Genomic DNA, 20888 nt, shown 5'->3' on the forward strand with positions numbered 1-20888 from the left:
GGATAGTCTGCTCTGATGCAGCAGCAGCCAGTAAGCAGTGAGAAAGCTGTGTGCCCACTTTTATTTTTTTTTAATTGGACTGAGTGCAGTGCGACCGTGTATCCCTCATGGCTAGTTTAAAGAATCGCCAAAGTAAATTGGTCTTTTTTTTTAAAAAAAAGTGAAACTGTACAATGTAAGTGTGCCTTGCTGAAAAAGCTTGAGTGGATTCACCATGTCGGACCTTACAGTTGCAGCGGGGCTGCTCGATTCCTGTGGGGTTTTTGCACACCTGCCTGTAGAGGGAGCTGTGCTCTCCTGACGGAGGGTTTCATGCCCTTCCCATCTGTATGTTAAGTATCTCTTGCCCCTGTGGCGTTCTTGCCTTGTTGGATGAGTGGTGCGTCGTCTTTGTTGGTTGCTGTATCTGTCTTGGAACTAGGTGTTCTGCTGCGCTGATGGAAAGCCCTCACAGCATCTTTTCAGAGGCTTGACTTCATCACTCTTCCCTTCCTGTGCATTTCTGTTTTTGTCCAGGTCCTGCAGCCACAGACTGAAGTGTGCAGCGGATAACATCAGCATCATACGGTTCCTGGCAACATAGGCAAATTAGCAGGAAAAGGCATAGAAGCCATCAATTATTCAGCAAATTTTAATGCTCATTAACTTTCTGACACTTTGAGCTTTTTTTGTTACAAAAATCAGATTGAAATGAAGTCCCAACTATTGTGCTGTTCTCAACCTGCCTTTTAGCATTCAATAGCGATCTGACCCCTTGGGTGTTTAAAAAGGCTGTTGTTTACAAAACAGTACAGTTATGTAATCTGTCCTTAATAGATACACCTAGTTTAAGACTAGTTCTTTCTTTAGTGAGTGAATACTCTCTAGTGTTGCAGCTGAACATTTTTCATCTACTAAACCACGTGAATTATTTAATTTATTGAGGTGGCACATGTAGTCAAGCTTGAAGCCCTGGTGTACAGATTGGGTGGAAAGTATAGATCCTGAATGGAAAGGAATTAAAGCTGTTCTGGAACTCTTTCATTTCTTTCTTGCTGGGGAAAAATGAAGGCATAACGGCTCAGTTGAAGTCACAGGTGTTTAATCCCTGTTAACTCTGAAGGCTCATCTTTATTCCTGGTTGTGTAAATGAGTGCATACACAGTTACACATAAGAACAGAAGGGAATAAAGATATCGATGTGTCTCCACTGCAGGCAGCTTCTGAAAGGCGGCATTCTTGCCATGTTCAAAGGACTGGGCTCTCCCTTTGTAGTCACCGCTCTGTGGCCTGTGCCGGCGCACTGACAGCGCTCTGCCGTTTCATCTGCGCTGATGTGCTGCACGCCTTATCAGTTACATGATTGAAAATGATCGGCTTCATAAAATTGTATGACATGATTTTATTGAATCCCCGCCTTAATTATTTATTATTTCCGTCCTTTCTTCAGCTTGTTGGATTTCCATTTCTCTCCTGTCTTTGAGCTTCCTGCATCTCCGGAGTTAGGGGGCGATTTTAAGATGTTCCCGCTGGTCACACAGTCCTGCCAGGTAACGTGTTGCTCCTGGAGGACTTCTGCTTCGAGCTGGGCATTTGTCTTGACTCCTGAGAAGATCTGTGTCTTTTCTCCTTGCCTCCTACTTTGTGCTCCTTTGAAACTCAGGTCACCAGCTCTGCACAAATCTTTCTTTTTAGCACTGCTGGCACATTGTACATCACTGGAAATGGAGTCTCATGTTGCAACACTCAGTCAACACCATCACAGTTTTTTTTTTTACTGAGGTTATTCCAGCTAATCACCTCCGTAAAGACAGGAGCTGTAAATTATTAATGTCACGAGTCACGCACACTGTACAAGTTCATGGAGTATTGAGCACGTTTCTCAGAGAGCCTCATCCCATGCTGAGCTGGCAGGAGAGAGACCTGGGTTCTGTCTAGTTTTTACATGGAGGTGAATTGCAGGCCGCTGTCTCTGACCGACAGAGTCAGTCCTCTGTGCTTTTTCGGCTCTGAGATTATGAAGCATTGTGCATAAACCCAGAATTATTCTGGAATTCTTGCCTTGCTTGTTTTGCAAACACTGAAGTTCAGACAATGTTTATCACTGAAGTTGATGGAAATTTGTCTGGCTCTTTAATTTGGAAACTTTTAATCCTGGGGAAAAAGGCATGAATCTTTCTGTTGTGGGGGAAAAAAACTGACACTCACGTGTACTGAATATACAGCAAATGTGCCTGCTTTGAAAGCAGGAAAATCAGCTTGGTGTTTTCGGACCTGTCAAATTTTAATGCTCTGTGGTCTTCAGTGATTCCAGAAGAACTGCCAAAATGGAGAAGAACCATCTTGTCTCTTATTATGAAGGAATCATGGGACTAACAGCCCAACACTCAGTGGGACTCTACTAATATGCTAGAAAACATATTGCAGCAGAAGACTTTATTGATCCATCTGTTACTATGCAAACAAGAGGGAGTTGATTTTAAAGATAAGGCTGGTAAATATGCTGCCTTTCCTCATTCTCTGTAACTGTGTGTGAAATGTATTTGTTAGCACAATAGTACAGTAGCAGTGTGCTTTGGCAGAGGGGACCTTTAAAGAGATGATCTCTAGTCTTTGCCTTCAGGTTCAGTTTAAGTGCTGTTGGGAAGCAGATTACAGATCCTCCTATCTTCTCTTGACACGGTACGATTTTAATAGAAATACAGATTAACCCTTATTGCTTTGGCTGTGACTTAAAGATGGGCTCTGGAAAAGGCAATTGCTATAATTGAGCTGAGCAGGTCACTTACTGACACTTTTAAGGAAATCCAATGGAATCCTTTGATTTAATACCCAGCTTGACCCAATATTGTTGCTGACTGCATTCGCGTATCTCTCGAGTGATGGCTAGAATAATTTTTAGTTCTACTTTTCCATCAATGGATGCAATATAAGTGACTCTCGGGGCTGAGAACTAACCAGTTTCATCCTGTTTGGAGGGAAAGGGGATTAAAAAAAATCCTAATTGAAAACTGCAGGGGCATGCAATTCATGCAAATTTCTGTTGTCTACTAATGTCTCCTATGAGTGCTTCCTGTTATCCGTATTTTAATTTCATGCTTAAAATAAAAATGTAAACAATTTCTTTTCTTTTAAAAAAAAACATTGAATAGTGTGTTCATAAACTAGTTGGCTAGAAAACATGAGCTAACCTCTTATCGCTAGAACAGAATATGACCAACTGGTATCCAACTTGCATCCGTTTGAGCACAGCCCCTGCTGGCGAATCCCTGATCACAACGGTGCTCGATTGTTTTGACCTGCAGTCCCGAGCGAGGTTTCCACACACGGCTGTAGGAGCCCGGTCTCGTGGAGGGGGTAGTCGTGTATTGACCGCTTCCCCAGGGTTTGGGCTCTTTATTTCATGAACAGGAAGTGGTGGAAGGAAAAGAGTTTGATTTCTGATGGAAGGGATTTTGGGGGTGTGGCGCTGGGCTGCCTGGCCTTCAGCTGTTGGTGTCAGAATTGTTCCTTTATCCCGGCAGAGCTGCTCTGTCGGCAACAAGGACTTTTTATGCCTATATATTCCATATTCCTTTCCTTGGGGAAGGAAATATACCCGGGCTTAAATGAAAGGAATAAGAGCCCAGGACAATGCCGGAAATAAAGTCAATTACGGCACAGTTTTCCTCGGCTCCAATGTGGATGCGTGTGGCGTGGAGTAATGCAGAGGATGAAAGAGCCCGTGGTGCTCATGGTGCTCAGTGGCTTCATTATAGGTTGAACAGTGTTTCCAATTGGGAAGTGGACATTTGTTTTCCCCTCAGAACACTCATTTTCCCTGTATCTTGTGGTAATGTTGCTGTATCTGGAGTTTAAACATTTCACACCATTAATGCCTCATTTGCACAACACACACATCCCTCCGATTTGGTAAAATGACTATTCTTTGTGCAGCTCCTCTGAAAGCCAGAGATAAAAATCTGCTGCTGTCAGACAAGTCCTGTTCTCTCCGTTTGCTTTTATCACCAAATTTGTATTTATTTCAGCGTGCTCTGTTGCTCTACCTCCAAACGTCTTACCTGGCCGTCGCTGACGGTACAAGGGGTCATGGTTGCAGTTGGAGAAGATGGAGAAAATCTCGCTGACATCTCCACTCTGCGTCTCTGGGTGCAGACTGAGCTGAAACCTTTTCTGCTCTCAGATTCCAACCTTTTGCAGATTAATCAAACAGCATTTCTGATTAGAATAAAGATTAATCACCATCACAGGGACGTTTTCTTCTGGGGCTGCCTTTGATGTCATCTGGTGTCCCTGCAAGAGGATGGAGACGGGGTGTCATCGTCTCGGTCTACTGCCCCGTCCCTCATCAAGGGACCTTCTTGATTTTGCAACCCACGGGAGGACTGTGACGGCCCTGAGGGGGAGGCCCAGTCAGGCACCACTGCCCAAGTTAAGGACCCAGGCTGCAGCTCTGGATTGGCCTGGTCACCAAAGGATAGCTGCCTGTGGCAGGGCAGAGGCAGGCCTCCGCAGCGCGCGTGGGCGATCGCGGCAGTCCTTTCAACATGTTCTACCTTGAAATCGATTCTTACTCCGTTCGATAGTTGCCTGAAATTGTTGTGCAAAGCCTGTTGTGAATATTTAATAACTTTAATCGGCATCTAATGTAATGATCTATTTTTGGTTTCAAGCTTTGATCTGAAAGGCTGCGACGCCAGATATTGCAGCTGTGAGGATTTTGATTGTAACCTAGCGAGCTACAGGTGGTCTCACTTGTGACTCTTAACATTGTGCTTTATGGGGTTTTTTTCTCACGTTTGGGCCCAACACGTTTGGGGGATTGTTTTTTGTCGTCTCTCTCCTGGAACACTTGTTTAATGCTGGAGAAGGAAACCACAGGCTGCGGCCGTTGTCCAACAAGAGCAGCTGGGGTGTTCGAGGAGGAGAGCTGTAGTAAGCGAGCGCGCATTCGCTCGGCGCCATGGCAACAGGCCACTTGTGCAGCCTAGCAGTCGGCTCACCACAGAGCGGCGAGCATCCCCACTGCACTCCTGCGGCGGAAAATGTGCTTTTCCATTTTGGTGGGGTAGGTCCATCGGGGCAGCTGCCCGGCAGCCCCTGGGTCCTGGATTCTGTTTTGGACAAGGAGACTTTGTGGAGTGTCCTTGTTCTCACACAGTCTGCTGACTGGGGGCTCTGTGAACGGCCCCGCGGCATCGGGGATATCCTGTTTCTACCTTTTTTAGATGTGGCCACTGATTATAAACGGGTCTTATTGGTGTTGTGATGCACAAGTTCCCTTAAATGTTCCGTTTTCGTTTTGGGTTTTGCTGTGCTGCTGTTGAATTATGCCCAGTAGGAATGGACTGGTGAGAACAGGTCCTTCTCCTCTATTCTGTCAAGACTGGGAAGGTGGTTAAAGGTTTCCAAATAAAGAAGAGCAGGAATGCCTTAGCCTGTCTTCCAAAGGGAATAACAATAAAGATACTTTTGCTTAGTCTTTGCAGATGTGTTTATAAACAAAATGTTCGGAACCATTATTGCAGTGCAGGAGCAGTGTAGTTCAGAAAGAGCCATATTTGAAAAGGAAGTCTCGATACATTCTTGACGTGCAAGCGATCTGCTTAAAAGCTGCATAGTTTCGTTGATCCGGGGATCTCTGGTTTCATTCTGAAAGTCTTGAAGAGTGCTTGGGTCAGCAGCAGTGTGGTCGGGACTAAGAGCTGATCTCTTGTACGTGTTTATGGGAAGGATTTCATGTTCAGTTGCTTGTTAGGAAGTAAGGGCTTGAAAATGTTAAACATATTGTTCATTTCATTGATTTTTGTGTTCTGTTTTTTTCGCCCATCTTGCTCTTTCTTTTTGTTTTCGCCAGTGTGTTTTCTGTTGACCTCCTACAGAATTATTTTGTTTAAAAACAAAAACCATTTGAAAAATGAAATCCAACTCATCAGATCTGCACTAAGAAATGCAGTCTTTAATGCACTAACTGAAGTGTTTAACTTCAAGAAAAGCAGGTCCCAGTGTTAGAGGAGTTTGAGGCCCCAGTGGGCAATTCCTCTGTATAACGCACTAGATAGAAGTTAGACCTTTAAAAAATGGGTAAATAACATTTTTAGTATAAAATATAGTTAGTAGCTGAGTTTGTTGTAATCTGATGTGTTGCTGGTTGCAGTCATATGGGGGTTTCTCTCTGTGTGTGGTAGCCTACATATACTGCAGTAAAATACCTGATAACGTGCGGTCAGGGGTTTAGAACTGCCTCCATGTGCATAGAACCTCTACATGTAAGCTTGCTGTGGGAATGTGCCTTGTCAAAAACAGGCTGGAGCTGCAAGCTGGGAGCAGACACCCCAGTGCCTGTGGGGTAACGGGTTACAGTTACGGGTTGGCGGCCGCCGTTTTGTCTCGGGGTGCTGTGTGAGGGCTGTACTGCCCAAGTCCCAGCCAGCAGCAGACCAGACCACACTGCTCTGTGCTTCACAGATTGGCTGCTCTGTTCAAAAAGTTCAAAGTGAAATGTGGGTTTCCCTCTAATCCCTCTAATCCTCAATCAACATCTCAGCAGATGTTTGTCAAAATCTTTTTTTATAGCTTTTTATGTGTTGTATTCTGATCTGAAACGAGCTCTTATTTTGCCTAAAATAAAAAAAAATGAATTAAATTAGCCAGCAATACAGACTGTATTTTGCATGGTTTAACTAGTGAAGCAAAGCTGCAGTGCTGTAGCAGAGCTGTCTCCCTGTGAGGTGTTGTGACAGCTGACTAGGCAATGCAGCATGGCTAAGAATCTCTTGCACTCAGTGTGAGGCTGTGAAAGTTTCAGCCTGCAGCACAGCTCTGACTAGTAAACTGGGAAGCTCTAAATCTATTATTTCTACTGTAAATAGCGTAAAATTAAAACATGTTTGGCCTAATTCTTTAAACAAGTAGAACAGTGAAGCGTTTACAAACATTGTGGGAAAGTAGACCCATATGTGCTTTAACTGTGTTCAGAGTAGTCTGTGATATTTGACTGCAAAGAGCAGGTACATTTTCAAGTTTCAGCTTGCATTCACTCCTTGTGTGCAAAATCTGTTCAGAAAGGTATCTGAAGAGTGGCTTTTCAGCATCATCTTGTTCATCTCTTTGATGCCTAGTTATCTAGTAAGACATCTGGAAATAACATTTTTGATAGGGCGGGTGTGTCTACAGTCCAGCCTGGCTCTTAACAAGCTAGACCAGCTGCTTGCTGGCTTAACTGGAGCGATCCATGTGAGTCTGCTGCTTCAGAGAGCTGGGAATCCTGCAGACATGGCCCTCCGGTGTCTTCCCTGGTGTGCACTCCGCAGGTCAGGCTTGGTAATGGGTGATGAATTGCTGTGTGTTGATCCTGTTCCTCTTCATGGTGTGGTGCCAGAGGAAAACTTGCAGAGGTTCAGGAAATGGTGAGATGGAGCTGTAGAGCAGTAAAGATGCCATGTGAAAGCTGCTTCATGATTCATTAGGCTATGACGGGGATGGCCTGGCTTCTCCTCGTCTTCTTCAGCCCTCCAACTCTTTGTGCGACAGCTGAAGACATGACTCTGAAATGAGTGCCCGAGTTAAGACACCACAAGAAACAACTAAATAATTTAAAGGAATAGTAAGAATTTGTCAGTCATTGATATTAAAGTAAGTGTCGGTTTGAGACCGCACATCTTTTCTTGGATCTGTTCCTGTTCTGGCTTGTAACCTTTTTACTTCAATGCCTGGTTTGGCCTCGGAGTGCTTTTACCTCGGGCGGACAGTAGAATTACTAAAATGAATTGCTTGCCGGCTTGCTTGTCATGTAGTGTGAGGCTTTGTGGCAAGAGTTGGGGTTGTGGGGTCAGTGCTGAATTGGGCGATTTCTTCGCCAGCACTCGAGCAGCTGCAGTCTGGCCTGTGTGGGAGAAGAGCCTCATCCCTGAGGGTTTTCCCCTTTGGAGTTTTCCAGTTAATGTGAAATATATACAGATCTTTGTCTGGTGCTTTTTATGGTGTTCCACAATTTCACTAATAACATTTCTGTGCTGCGTGTTTAATATATTATGTAAAATGCTACAAGCAATTAATGCAAATTGGGACTCATTTGACAGTGTGGATTTGGTTAATTAAAACCATACAGTAGTCCACAGTTTAGATCATAAACTTCAGGCCACGTGCTCATTCATCTGCTCCATTTGCGTAATTTGCAGAAAAATGACCATAACCGATACCAATTTGGCCGAATTTGCATAAAGTTGTAATTTAGTCCTGAAAACTAATTTTGGAGTTTTTGCTTTGGTTTTCATCTTCTGAGTTTCTTCTGCATTCCGTTCGTATTTCAGATATTTTTGTGCTGTAACTCGCATGAGTCTGCAGAAGGGAGTGATGAAGCGAATATATACAGTATATACTGAACACTGTGCAGCTCCTGCTGTAAACTGTACCACTCGGGTGATGGAGGACTGACTTGGGTGGTAGCTGTGCTTCTTTCTCTCTGGTCTGTTCTGACTGAGTTCTGTCAGAGATTTGTTCAGCATAGTAATGAAATAAAGATTCGATTTTCTTCCTGAGATTTGTATCTGGATAAACTGCAGGCTGCTGACCAACATGGTACCATGTGGAAATTAATTTAATAGGACACCTTCTGGGGGGAATGGGGCTCAAAGCAGAGATGTCACCTGTAATGAAACTGGGGTTTGTGCTACAGTACCCTGTCAGGAGCTGGATAAACTGAATTCCCAAGCCCGTAGACCGAGAGAATATCACTCATATTAGTTCCGTGGGATCTGCCTCTGCATTAACAAATTTCAGTTCACATTTTAACTTTTCTTTTCCTTTCCAGGCAGACTTTTTTTTTTCTTTGGAAGTTTTTTTTTATCAATGTTCAGCACTTTTGCTATAAGTTTTGTAATTGATCATTTTACTGTTTCTCCAAGACAAAAAAGGGAACTTTGATGGTAAACCATCCTGTGGAGTAAAAGTGTTACAAGTGTTACCTGAAGAGCATCTTGACATCAGCATGTACCACAGGAACACCCACAGCCAGGCGTTTCTATAGGTGGGCCTGTTTTGCTTCCTGTGATTTTGTCTGTCTATGACTTTTAATAGTTTTATTTTCTGTTTCTGCAGGTTACTGTAGTATTACTTGTGCTATTTCCAAATGTTTATGTTGGTAATGAGCAGGGGGAGGATGGAAGTCAACCGCAATCGCAGGGGTCAGGATTTCTTCTTTTTATCTCCAAAAGCAGCAGACACAGCTGGAACTTTTTTCTTGAGTCCCTTTTCTTTACTTTCACCATCGTTTAGTCTGTAACCTGAAGAGCGTCTTGACATTAGAATGTACTTATTAGAGTAAAATGAACAGAAGTTATTACCACAGCTTCCCTCTCAAGGAATGATGTACCTCAGCTCCTACCTTTTCAAGCAGTTTCAAAGGCAGGGAGATAAGATAGGCACAGCAGGAAATTAAGGAGCTGGCAAAGATGCAGTACAAAGATGGACTTGTTAAGAGATGGAAATTCTCTGTAACCTGCTACTGCTCCCAAGTCTCTGCCTGGATTATCTCGGTATCTCTGTTCTTCTTGTGCTGTCTGTTGAAAACCTGAGGAATTTGGATTTCAAGAGAGATCCACCCTGCCTGGGCACTTGGCTGCTTCTGGCCAGATGGGAGGTGAGCGTGTTTCAGGACTGCAGCTGCTGCTGGTGTACAGGTTCAGGGCTGTGGGGCTGTAGGTGCTGGTGCGCAAATTTTGAAAATCTTTCGGCAGTCTGCAGTTTCTCCTGAAAGCATCCTTTCATCTTTCTTAATTAAATGCAGCAGTGAAAGGATCTGTCTTTTCATGAGCCAGAAGTATGCACAGTGTTCTTTAAAACCCGTTTTCTCAGTGAGTACCACTAAATACACTAAATGTTTTGACGCCTTGGCTGGTGTGAGCAAGCATTTTGAACAAGTTTCTATGGCTCGTAAAAGCAGAAGGAAATGTTGCTTTTTTTTTACATTGATAATGTTGTATTAATGAAAGAACAAAGTAACTGTAGTACTGTCATTCTGTTGAAAAATTCAGTCCTCTGGTGCAAGTAGCCCAGGTGTTCCCAGAAGGGGTTACAGCTTCCTTTGATCTGTGTGGCCACGCTGACCCCCAGCTCCTGGGCAGTGGTTTGTGTGCAAACAAATGATGTTTTTCTCTTTCTTGGAAGACAGCCTGGGTTGAAGGCTGAAAATCACAGTTGCTCCTGTTTACACAGCCACTCACCTCATCTACAGAAAAAACTGAAGGATTTACATTCTCTTTGAGAGGATGACAGCGGAGGGGAACACTTTTCTGTTTTTTGGGGTCGGTGTCGAATAAGGGGTTGCAGGATTGTGTGAGGCCTGAGGGCTGGCGCTCTGCACCGTGGGGCTGGTTGAGACGTAGCCTGCAGCAATCAACCAGGCAACCAGTACTCCCTGTCTAGGAGCTGTGACAAGTGGAGCTTCATTTGAATGCAAAGTGATTGCACACAAACGCAGGCAAAGAGCTTCTTGATTTAAAGTGCCTCAAGGGTTTCTTCCGTTCCCCAGCTTTGGGATAAATACGTCACCGTCATGAAGAGCCATCGTGTTGCTGTGGCAGGTGTGCCACGGGGAATCCAAAGCAAAACCTGCTCTCCTGTGGCTGCCGATCCATGACAAATGTATCATGGGTCTCCGAGGCACATTAATCCCCAGTGCTCGTATGGGTGTTGGTGCAAAAACGTCTAAGGGCATGAAATTGAAAACTGAAACTTGAAATTCTTTCGGAGAGATCTCCACGCTGGCAGGAAGGAAAGGACGGAGAAGAGCCCAGTCTATTACAGACGGGAGGCTGGCACTGCGGTGAACTCAGCTGGACGGGATGGTCCCTGCTGGGCCTGTCGAGCAGGAGAAGAGTTACAATAATCGTACAGTGAACAGTGAACAGTGAACAGTGAACAGTGAACAGTGAACAGTGAACAGTGAACAGTGAACAGTGAACAGTGAACAGTGAACAGTGAACAGTGAACAGTGAACAGTGAACAGTGAACAGTGAACGTGGAAAACTGATAGATTTTTCTCCTTTTGTAACAATTAGAAATGCATTCTCCCCCTGGTAGTTTTGTCCATCTATAAAACCCTAATAACATGTATACATTGAGTATCATTAAAATAACTTAAATTTCTAAAAATATTTTAAGAGTCTGTTTTGTAGCAGGTGCACTGACAGTTTATTGCACATGCATGGCAGGGATGGATTCGTTCTGCTACAACACCAGTCGCACATGCTCTGCACCCATTTGCTGGTGCTGTCTTGTGCGATTCTGTCCCCCTCGTCATGCAGCCTGGCCTCGTGTCTTTTTCCCACAGGTCTCCGACGCCAGTGACACTTAGACACCAGCTGTTACCACAGCTTATCCCACAAATCCATCCACTGCGTCACGGTCACATTTTCTTACAATACAACAGTCCTGTGACACAAGCAGCAGGAAGATGCGAGTTCTCCTGCTGGAACGTTGTCACATCGGGGTCAACCCGCAGGAAGCGCAGCACAGTGCGGTCCCACTTGACCCGTGGTATCGCCATGCAGTCCTGCTGTCGTCAGTCAGTGCAAGTGGAGTCCTGCAGCCACTGGACACTCCTCTCCACACTCACTCTTAGTCCTCTGTGTGGATTTGTCTGGGGAGCGTGGCGGGTAGTCTAAGTTAGTAAATGCATTTCTATTTAAATACAAAAGAACAATCGTAGATCTGCCAACGAAATGTTCTTGTCATTCATTCATTGTTGATCGTAAAAACTGTGATTTGATTTTTTCCTGTGCAAAGGTTTAAAGATGGGGGAGTTTTTCCTTGTGTAATTAACCGACTCGGAGGTTAATTGTGTCGAGTAGCTCGGTTCATAAGATGGTTATTTTGCTCATGTTCTAGCAGTAATTCATGGTAATCCCCAGCTCCACGTTATGGTGCTGGTTTTTCCCCCTGTCACGGTGACGTTCATAGACCACAGTACTGAGCAAGGATCGGGCTCTGGGAGGTAGTTTCAGTCTCCTGGTGTGGGGCTGCTGTTGTACCGTTGCCATGCGGTGTGCTGGTTAGCATTACTAACATGTAGCTGCGGGGTCCTGGGTGTGATTCCTGATGCCCAGAAATGTTCTGGTTAGGATGGATTGCCTGTTCAGGGATAGGCAGTAAACCTATCCAGATCTGTCATGATAATATTCATGTTAAAAAAACATAAATACTGCCTTAGTCTAGTGTGATGTTGGATTACTTGTATAGGATGATGTTCAGTCTGAAATCTGTACGATTTGCATTTTTGGGGAGCTTTCCACAGCATTGAACTTAATATTTAAGTGACATTAAGAGAAGAGCAATTAGCCGAAACCCCCCATCTGTGTTTGCTCATCTTGCCGTTCTGAGCCACTCAACAACAGTAGCAAACAACACGGAACAATAAAGGAAAACTGGGGCCCGTGCTGTAGGCAGCTACTCGCTAGTCTTCATTTATCTCCTGGAGGAATGGAAATGAGATTATTCTGCTCCAACACATTTTTCCAGCTCTGCTCGGGAGGCTGCTTAGAATGTGCCCAGTTTTTCTCAAGGCTACCCAAATGCTGCCACTTCCTGCGCATCTCTGAGGTCTGCCATGATGGATGTCTCTCTTCTTCCTCTAAATGCCACAACTGCAGTAAGTCTGATACAAGGTCACTGCTCCGTCGTGCTCCTGTGAGGTTAAATGAGCGACTTTAACCTTTTCGCTCTCATTGATCACCGTGCTAAGCCGTTGAGTTGACATCCTTCTCTATGGTAAAGTTTTAATGCAGGGGCACTCTTACTAATTAGTACGTTATAAGACTTGTTTTTAGTCTTTGTTCCAGAAGCTCTTTATGGCATTATAAGGTTAGGAGGGCATGAAATTATTCAGTACAGTGACACATGGAGAATGTTTTTGGTCATTCAGGCTTTTGCTTTTAGGGAAGCTAATCTCACCTGATTGAAGAGAGTGGAGTTCAAAGCAGAAGCAGGTGCATATGTTAACTACATTACCAGTCGCCCATTAGGACTTTCCAAATGAAAGCTCTGTTTTATATTATGTATGACTTGGTATTGCTTTCTATACATTTAATGTAGGAGCTGAGAAAAGTACCACAGTGCTCCTTGGTGTACACCACATTCATTACAATGCAGTGTTGTTCAGTTCTATTTACAATTAAAAACAGGTTTTCTGCTTTAATGACATTTTATTTTACAATACATTTTCAAAGAACGGAGTGCTATACTACATCATGTAAAGTACATTGTAAGAGGGCTGTTGGCTCAAACAGAGCCGTCATCTTCTCTGAACCTCTCTCCCTCCCTGCTGGTTTTTATGCCGTCTGAGATCAAAATCTCCAGCCAGTGCTATTTGAAGACTTAATTGATTTGCTTGCTTGTTTAGACATGTCGTTGGCCCGAGTGTCAAATTCCCTGATTCATAGGTGCTTTTTCTAACATCTTCGGCACGCAGAGCTTTGCACAATCTCTCCTCCGCTGGTCTGCCATTGTTCTGGCCTGAACAGCTCTTACTATTTGACTGATGGCGAACAGACATAGATGGGTATGACTGTCAGACAGGCCCACGAAATTGTTCCTTCGTTCGACAGAGGTCCAATTGCTTCTAATTGAGACACACCTGAATGATGGCTGTTCTGAAGCTCAAAAGAAGCTGGTGCAGTGCTGAGATCAATTACAAATCCCTGCTGAATCTTTAGAAGCTGAAAGCAAATGTACAAATCCAACTCAAACCCCAGAGGAGGCTATGTTCCTCCAGGGCTGGGGTTGGGAATTGCTGGTCTAATCTCGCTGTAATAAGAGTGTAGACTGTATCATGTAGGTGGCAAGAAATGCCCAAGTGATTTGGCTAACGTGTGGGTCAAAAATAACAGCAAGGCTGCTGACTTCCATCAAAGCTTTGATTTCGGCACTGGTGCCAACGTCTCTGGAAGCTGGCAGTTTCAAAGCTTCAGTGTTGTCACAGTTATGTCGCATAGACATTTAAGATAAATCTTAAGTATTCTTCACTATTTGTCAGTTGTATGACTTTTTTTTTTTTTCCTGTAGCATTTGGGTCTGCTTTTTTAATTTTCACATTTTAATCTAAGTATTGGTAGCAAGCTGCGGCACATCTTTCTCTTGCAAATGAATCGGACATGTTTACAATGCCAAGGAAAGAAACATACAAATTCGTATCAAATTGTTTTAGGACTAAGGCAGTGTACTTTTCCCTTCACCCACTTCAAATTAACACCACTCCAAGGTTCTTTAGCTCAGTTTTGATTTTGTCCTCTGCTGTCAAAGTAGGAATATCTGCAAACTCTAAATGTCGTCTGTATGCTGTGGAGTATGAGCGTCACTGAACAGTTCTGATAATCCCTGAAATGTTTGTGCTTTGATTTGAACGCAGTGCTTGAATTCTCCTGTCTGCTGATCTTACCACTTAGCTCATGTGAAGTTCCCATGGTGCAGCTGGCATCTTTGTTAAAAACACTTAAAAAAAACCTGTTGGAAAGAGCGGAGCTTTGGGTCTCATGAGCGTTATGATTACAGCTCAGAAACCATGCCGAGAACATCAGAAAATAGGCCGCTGGGTTTATTCTGCAGTGTCCTCTTGAAGTCATTAGGTGTTTTGCTTCCTTGAAGTGCTGTATTCCTTATTGTAGTTGCGGAGGCCGGCTGGTGTGGCTGGGTTTGCTCATGGCGGCCGAACCATTCTGGTCCATCCATGTGCTAATGGAGTGCTGGTGCTGCTGTCACGCTATCCCCACTCGTGGGTGTGCCTACAGCACTCGGGGTGGTGCTGTTTGAACTCGGCCACTTGCTTAAAGAGCTAAATACAGCAAGAGAGAGGGATCATTCAGTCCATCTGGGCTACTTGGTAGTTCATAGGTCATTAGTCCCAGGATCTCACGGCTGCTTCTGGAAAGAAACCAGGGTGTGAACAACAGCAAGGAGGATGTGTCCCTGGTTCGTGACTCTGTAACCCTTTGAGTAGGAAAGTACCTTCTTTTTTGGGTGTGAAAAGACCTACCCCATAATTTCAACTGGTTCTCCCTGCTTCATGTCTCAAGAAACAGCTGGGAGAAATCCTCAGGTCTATTAGCTACTGGCAACCAAAAGAGCTTGGTGGGCCATGTGGCCCCCTCTTGTTTGTGACCTTTCCCATGTTCAGTTCCTGATGGGAACATTTTCTCTATCTGCAGGTTTTTTTTTTAAATGTTAGCCTCTGTGATGTGGAAAGTGAAATTGCGGCAGGATTTGCCTGTGCTAATTCGTACTAAAAATGAAGTTGCAAAGCACAGTAATCTACAGAAGTGCTCAGACATAGATGGGTAGACAGAATCTGTATTCATACATAATTCATGCACTAAAACCTAAATTTGTGTTCACGGTGTTCTGAAATCTTCTGAATAATGCGATCTAAATGTAATGATCAAAGGTGACAATTTTTTGTTATAGTGCTGCTGTTTTTTTAGATGCATGGATTCCCTGAGGTTTCAATATATTCTGGTTTTAGCACGTATAAAGGTGTCTGCTTTATCAGATGTATCACAACCGTTCCAAAGGAAAGGAGGACATTGGACCTGTCCTGTCTTTTCTTGAAGGAAGCCAGGAAGTCTGCTTCAGCATCATAGCTGAGCAGCTCCCAAATCTCGCCACCCTGGTTGTGAACTGTGCTCATGGTTCCACATGGGAGCTGAAGCTGTGGTGTCAGGGGTCACAATGATGGGAAAACACGTGCCCCTGTGAGGCCTGCTAACCACAGCTGGAATAGACACTGGGCTCAGCCTGGGGTTAAGCACAAGCGACTCATTCTGGTTAACAAAGGCAACCGCAGAAGAAACGTATTTATTAGAATATTTGGGAGCTGCTCCCTGTAGCATGAGGTCTGAAACAGTAGATAATCATCAGCTCGACCCAGGCCGTTTACTGCCCGTGTTGGGTTTAGTGAGCAGTCGGTCCAGCAGGGAATGAGTCCTTGAAGCGACTAGCAGCCTCGACCAATCACTGTGGCCTTCTTGCTTGCATAAGGCAAGCCCACTGGATACATTATGCCATTGAGACAATAATGGAAACCGCTTGGGCTGCCTCCATCGTTAATTGTTCTGACAGGCTTAATTTGCCAGAAAAATCTTATTATGCTGGTTGCTTTAAGTCTTAAAGCCTTTGGATTGCAAAGACTCATTTGGCAGTTTTAACGGAAGACTAAACGCTCCTGTCCTCTTGTGTTTTTAAGCAATTGTGCTTCTGCTGCTTCCGCGTGATGATCCCAGTGCAGCTCTCCGGGGCTCCATCGCTGACCAGGCCACTACCGCGCAGAGCAGGGGGAATCAGGCTTATTAGATTCCCACTCTGGGTTTCCCCAGAGCTCTGCAAAACAATATGAGCTTGAAACATTTTTATAAGTGCTTGTCTGGAAGATAAAAGATCCTTGGTATTTTGAAATAATCCCTGTGCCTATTCCCAAAGTGCCTATAAAAGTTTTTATTGTTCTAGTATTGAGCATGTTAAGCTCAAGACGCACATGCGTACCCTCATAGCCCTTTGAAGGTTACAGCTGCTCACTCATTAAAATGGAATAATGCATTGAAAAAAGACCAAATATTGACAATCCTATCATGGCATCAACATTTAAGCAAATCGTTAGCCCTGTTCCGGTGGAAGCAATGTGATCTCATGCGCCTGAAGTAAAGGGAATAAAGGGGATTTATGACATTGACTGGGTGCCAGGCTTATTACCAGCATTATCTTGTTTTTGCGGCTTTAGGGGTTTCTCGCTTCCTTCCTGCACGCTCTTCAAGCACTGGGGTAAAGGCTGGTTGCTTATTGGTTGCGGCCGAGGTTTTACTGCTTGGGCCTGCTGGTTTATCTTCTGAGATCGGGGTTGGGCTGGACCTGAGAAAGTGGTGCAGAAGTTGAATCATCTTCAAGCTGTTGTGTGGCTCGGGCAGGTACGCTCCTGTCTCTGTGAGCATCGAGGGGAACGTTGAGTCAGTGCTTTGTTCCGCCCACCTGCAGCCCTCATACGGTGACAGTACCAATTAGTACCGGCTGTGAAGCTCTTCCTCTGCCATTGCTGTCTTAGTCCAAAAGACAGTTGAGACTTGCAACAGTGTGCAGCAAGGCAAAGATTTTTTAATCACTTAAAATCAGCAAATCTCAGCACAGGCCACCAAATGGAGGACTGTTATTTTATTGTCATTTCTCCTTCTCTGAAAAATAAAGGCCCGATTTGTTCCTTCTCCGTTTTCAGGGTTTGGTCAGTCGTTGCATCCGAATGGCTCCTTTCATCCCAGAAAGCACTTTACACACAAGAGGGGACCACTGAAGTCCAGGCCAGCTTTCATGATGCACCCAGCCATCCTGCAACAGCTTAAAGTTAGTTGAGATCTGAAGTTAAACTTCCCGCATTAAAAGGTGCTGTGGGTTTGTAATGAGCAGCCATTCAGGACCTTCGATGCCTTTTCCAAAGGCACCTCTGCAGTCACCACAACTAATCTTATTGGTGTAGACTGACATAAACCCTTGATCTAAGACGGGGTTAGGTCATGTTTTAATTTGAGCTTTTTATACAGAATTCTAGTTTGCAGTTTAAATAAACTTGGTACTTTATCCATAGTTGTTTTTAGAAGAGGGCTGAAACAAGTCTTGAAGAGTTCTAGCTTCGTTCCTGTGTGTTGTTGGTCTCTAGTGGGTGCAGAGATGGGTCTGATGCCGCTCCTCATTGCTGTTGCTCAGAGAAAGGGGGACGACTCTTTGTGATGTGAGTTTCTCTCAAAATAATGGGAGCCGACTACAAAGAGAGAAGTTGGATCTAGAATGTCAAACCAAATCTGAAACTGTCTCCAGCAGAAAATCGGTTTCTCACAAAAGAGGAGTTAGATCTTTTTTCCATTACCGCCGATCACTCCACGGCCACTCCAAGTGAAAGGAATAATGGAAAAACAGTTCCCGAGAAGCACAGCCCCTGGGAAAGTTACTGCACATAGAACAGAACGACGGCTCCCCTGAGGCCCTGTTGTGTGCCTACAGGGAGGTTAGTTGCTGCTCTGTCACTTGCAGAGGCAGTGCTTTTGAACTCGTGAAAGCATGAGCCCAATGCACACGCCTTTTCCAGACTAGCAAGGGCAGACCTGAACGGAAGGAAGCTTTGCATTCAAACTTCAGTGAAGGAAAAACAGTCCAGCACTTGCTCCAGAACAGCGCTGGGAACTAGAGGTTTATGGGTTTTAATCCAAGGTGGCGCACTGCTGTTGTACCCTTGAGCAACTTGTTTCGCTTGGTAATAATCTCAGCTGTAATAATAATAATAATTGCTTTCACTTATATAGCGCTTTTCTGGACACTCCACTCAAAGCGCTTTACAGGTAATGGGGTCTCCCCTCCACCACCACCAATGTGCAGCATCCACCTGGATGATGCGACGGCAGCCATAGTGCGCCAGAATGCTCACCACACATCAGCTATTAGTGGGGAGGAGAGCAGAGAGTAATGAAGCCAATTCATAGATGGGGATTATTAGGAGGCCATGATTGGTTAAGGCCAATGGGAAATTTGGCCAGGACACCGGGGTTACACCCCTACTCTTTTCGAGAAATGCCCTGGGATTTTTTAATGACCACAGAGAGTCAGGACCTCGGTTTTACGTCTCATCCGAAGGACGGCACCTGTTTACAGTATAGTGTCCCCATCACTATACTGGGGCATTAGGACCCACATGGACCACAGGGTGAGCGCCCCCTGCTGGCCCCACTAACACCTCTTCCAGCAGCAACCTTAGTTTTTCCCAGGAGGTCTCCCATCCAGGTACTGACCAGGCTCACACCTGCTTAGCTTCAGTGGGTTGCCAGTTGTGAGTTGCAGGGTGACATGGCTGCTGTAGAAATGGGTAAACGTGTCAGTCACTGTGGATACGTCTCTGCCACATACACTACATACATCATGCTTACTGCCTGGTTTGCAGAAAAGGTGAAGCAATCCCAGTCGAAAGAAATTGAAGCATTCCCAGGCGGTCTGGCCATGAACTCGATAGCCCACTGAAATTGTGGGTTTTGTCAAGTTTTGCTTTTTTGGGTTTCATAATAAAGATGACGGTTCTTTCTCTTCTTGAAGACCCCAACTGTTTGCCATCTGCCTCTGCAGTACTTTGTCTGCAGACAACGTTAGCAGCTGGTGGAAATATCAGCTGAGACAAGAGTATTCATGGGGGAATTTCCTAAGAACTTCTCTGTAGTAGGGTGAAGGAATATTCAATGACCTGGAACGGTGTGTGTGTGTAATAGCGAATTGCTATCACTTTTTTGTAATTGTGCGATCTTGTCAAGTACTGGAAGGAGCCCACCTCCGTACAGTACAGAGGCCTGTGGAGCTGTCCTGGTTTGTTGCTCTGTGCACAGTGGAGCTGTAAAAGGACATCAGTGGCCCCTTCTCCCTTTTGAACAAGGGAGCATGTGAAATATACCTCAGAGCATAGCCTTCGTGCCACATCCTAAGATTTCCCAAGGGAAGTGTCGAGTTGTGCAGCACAGTTTTGTGGTGAGTGCTTTCTGGTATTTGGTCGAAGGATGCCTGTTGAAGCTTCTCGTCTTGAATGCTGCACAACTGACGGCAGGCAGGAGTGGGCCTCAAGAAAGAAGCCAGACGAGGCAGCACCTTCCTGGCCAGTCTGCGCTCTGCTTCTGGTTTGTAACTCTTACCGAGTTGAGGTGATGGTTACAGGATGCCATGGGGAAGCAGCTGGACTGGTCTAAATGGCCTTGTTGCTGGGGGCACAGCTGATGGAAATGACTGCCCCTGTGCTGTCCTTTAGAGGAGCCATCAGGTCCTGTTCGTTAAACTGAACGCGGTTCAGTGGTTCTCCATTCACATAGGCGGGTGCGAGCAGGTTCATCATCGTTGTCATTGGAATATTTGTTAGAATGGTCTTGGCACTGAGGAGGTGGAGTGTGGGTTAAAGACAATGCCCTTACAAGTTTGCACAGTTCTGCACTTCCTAGGTTTCGGGTGCCACATGTAGTGTGTTCTTGTTTCATATGTTCATAGAATTTGCCTCCTGTGATGGCCATCACACATGTATTTGCTTTGCTTTCTTTCATTAGGAATCCTTTGACAGCAGCCTCATCAGGTGTAAATAGATTTATCCATCCCCATTCGAAATGGGTCATGGGAAAGTCAGGCATTGAATTGCTTTATAAATACAGAATGCCTTTACTTTCGGAGCCACACAGTTGGTCAGAAATCATTTTGGAATGAGTACAGCTTGTAAGGGATGACCAGGAATAGGTTTGAGGGACTGATCCGCTGTGCACACTTTTCAGGAGTTACGCTGTTGAAATAATTGAATGACACTCTAGCAGAGGGTTTTTTTTTTCATGACGCTAGACACTCTGCAATTACAGTGCCCTGTGTCACCAGAGAAGGACTAACTCTCTAGGACTGCTGTGAAGCAGTCACCAATATTTGCATATTGTTTTGAGTTGGCATACTGCAATGTTTTCTGTAACATGCATTAAGCTGGATGTCGGGATAAAAAGTAAGCTATTGTTGCCAGACCTAGCAGAAAGTCTCAAATGGTCTCCTCTCTTTGTACACCTTTATATACCAGCAACCTTTCTGACAAACAGCTTTTCGCTGTGTCGGCCTTGTGAGCTTAAGGAGCTGTGTGGAGAAAAGGAATGAAGGCCGTCCGATCCCTCTTGCTTGTTGCTTGTGTATCCATACCAACGTAACAGTGCGCCGCTGGAAGAAGAGTCTCCTGCTACACCAGTGCCCATGCATGCTGGTGGGCTCCGTCATGGTGTGCGGATGTGTCCCGCCGGTCCAGAGCCGAGTCCTCACAGGCCCGGGCCCCCTTTCTGGGACTCTCCCAACCCTCACGTCTGCAGAGCAGCTCTGCAGGGAGTCTCCTTGAG

General features: G+C 44.9%; 1 protein-coding gene across 2 annotated transcripts in view; it reads left to right on the forward strand.

Moving 5' to 3' along the window:
* hs2st1a (heparan sulfate 2-O-sulfotransferase 1a) overlaps positions 1-20888 on the forward strand; it is a 72987-nt gene that overhangs the window by 14871 nt on the left and 37228 nt on the right. The gene's annotated exons all lie outside the window — the stretch shown is intronic.

This window comes from Lepisosteus platostomus, chromosome 11 (genome assembly GCF_059453375.1).
Source record: "Lepisosteus platostomus isolate fLepPlt1 chromosome 11, fLepPlt1.hap1, whole genome shotgun sequence".
In the NCBI taxonomy this organism is placed as follows: domain Eukaryota; kingdom Metazoa; phylum Chordata; class Actinopteri; order Semionotiformes; family Lepisosteidae; genus Lepisosteus; species Lepisosteus platostomus.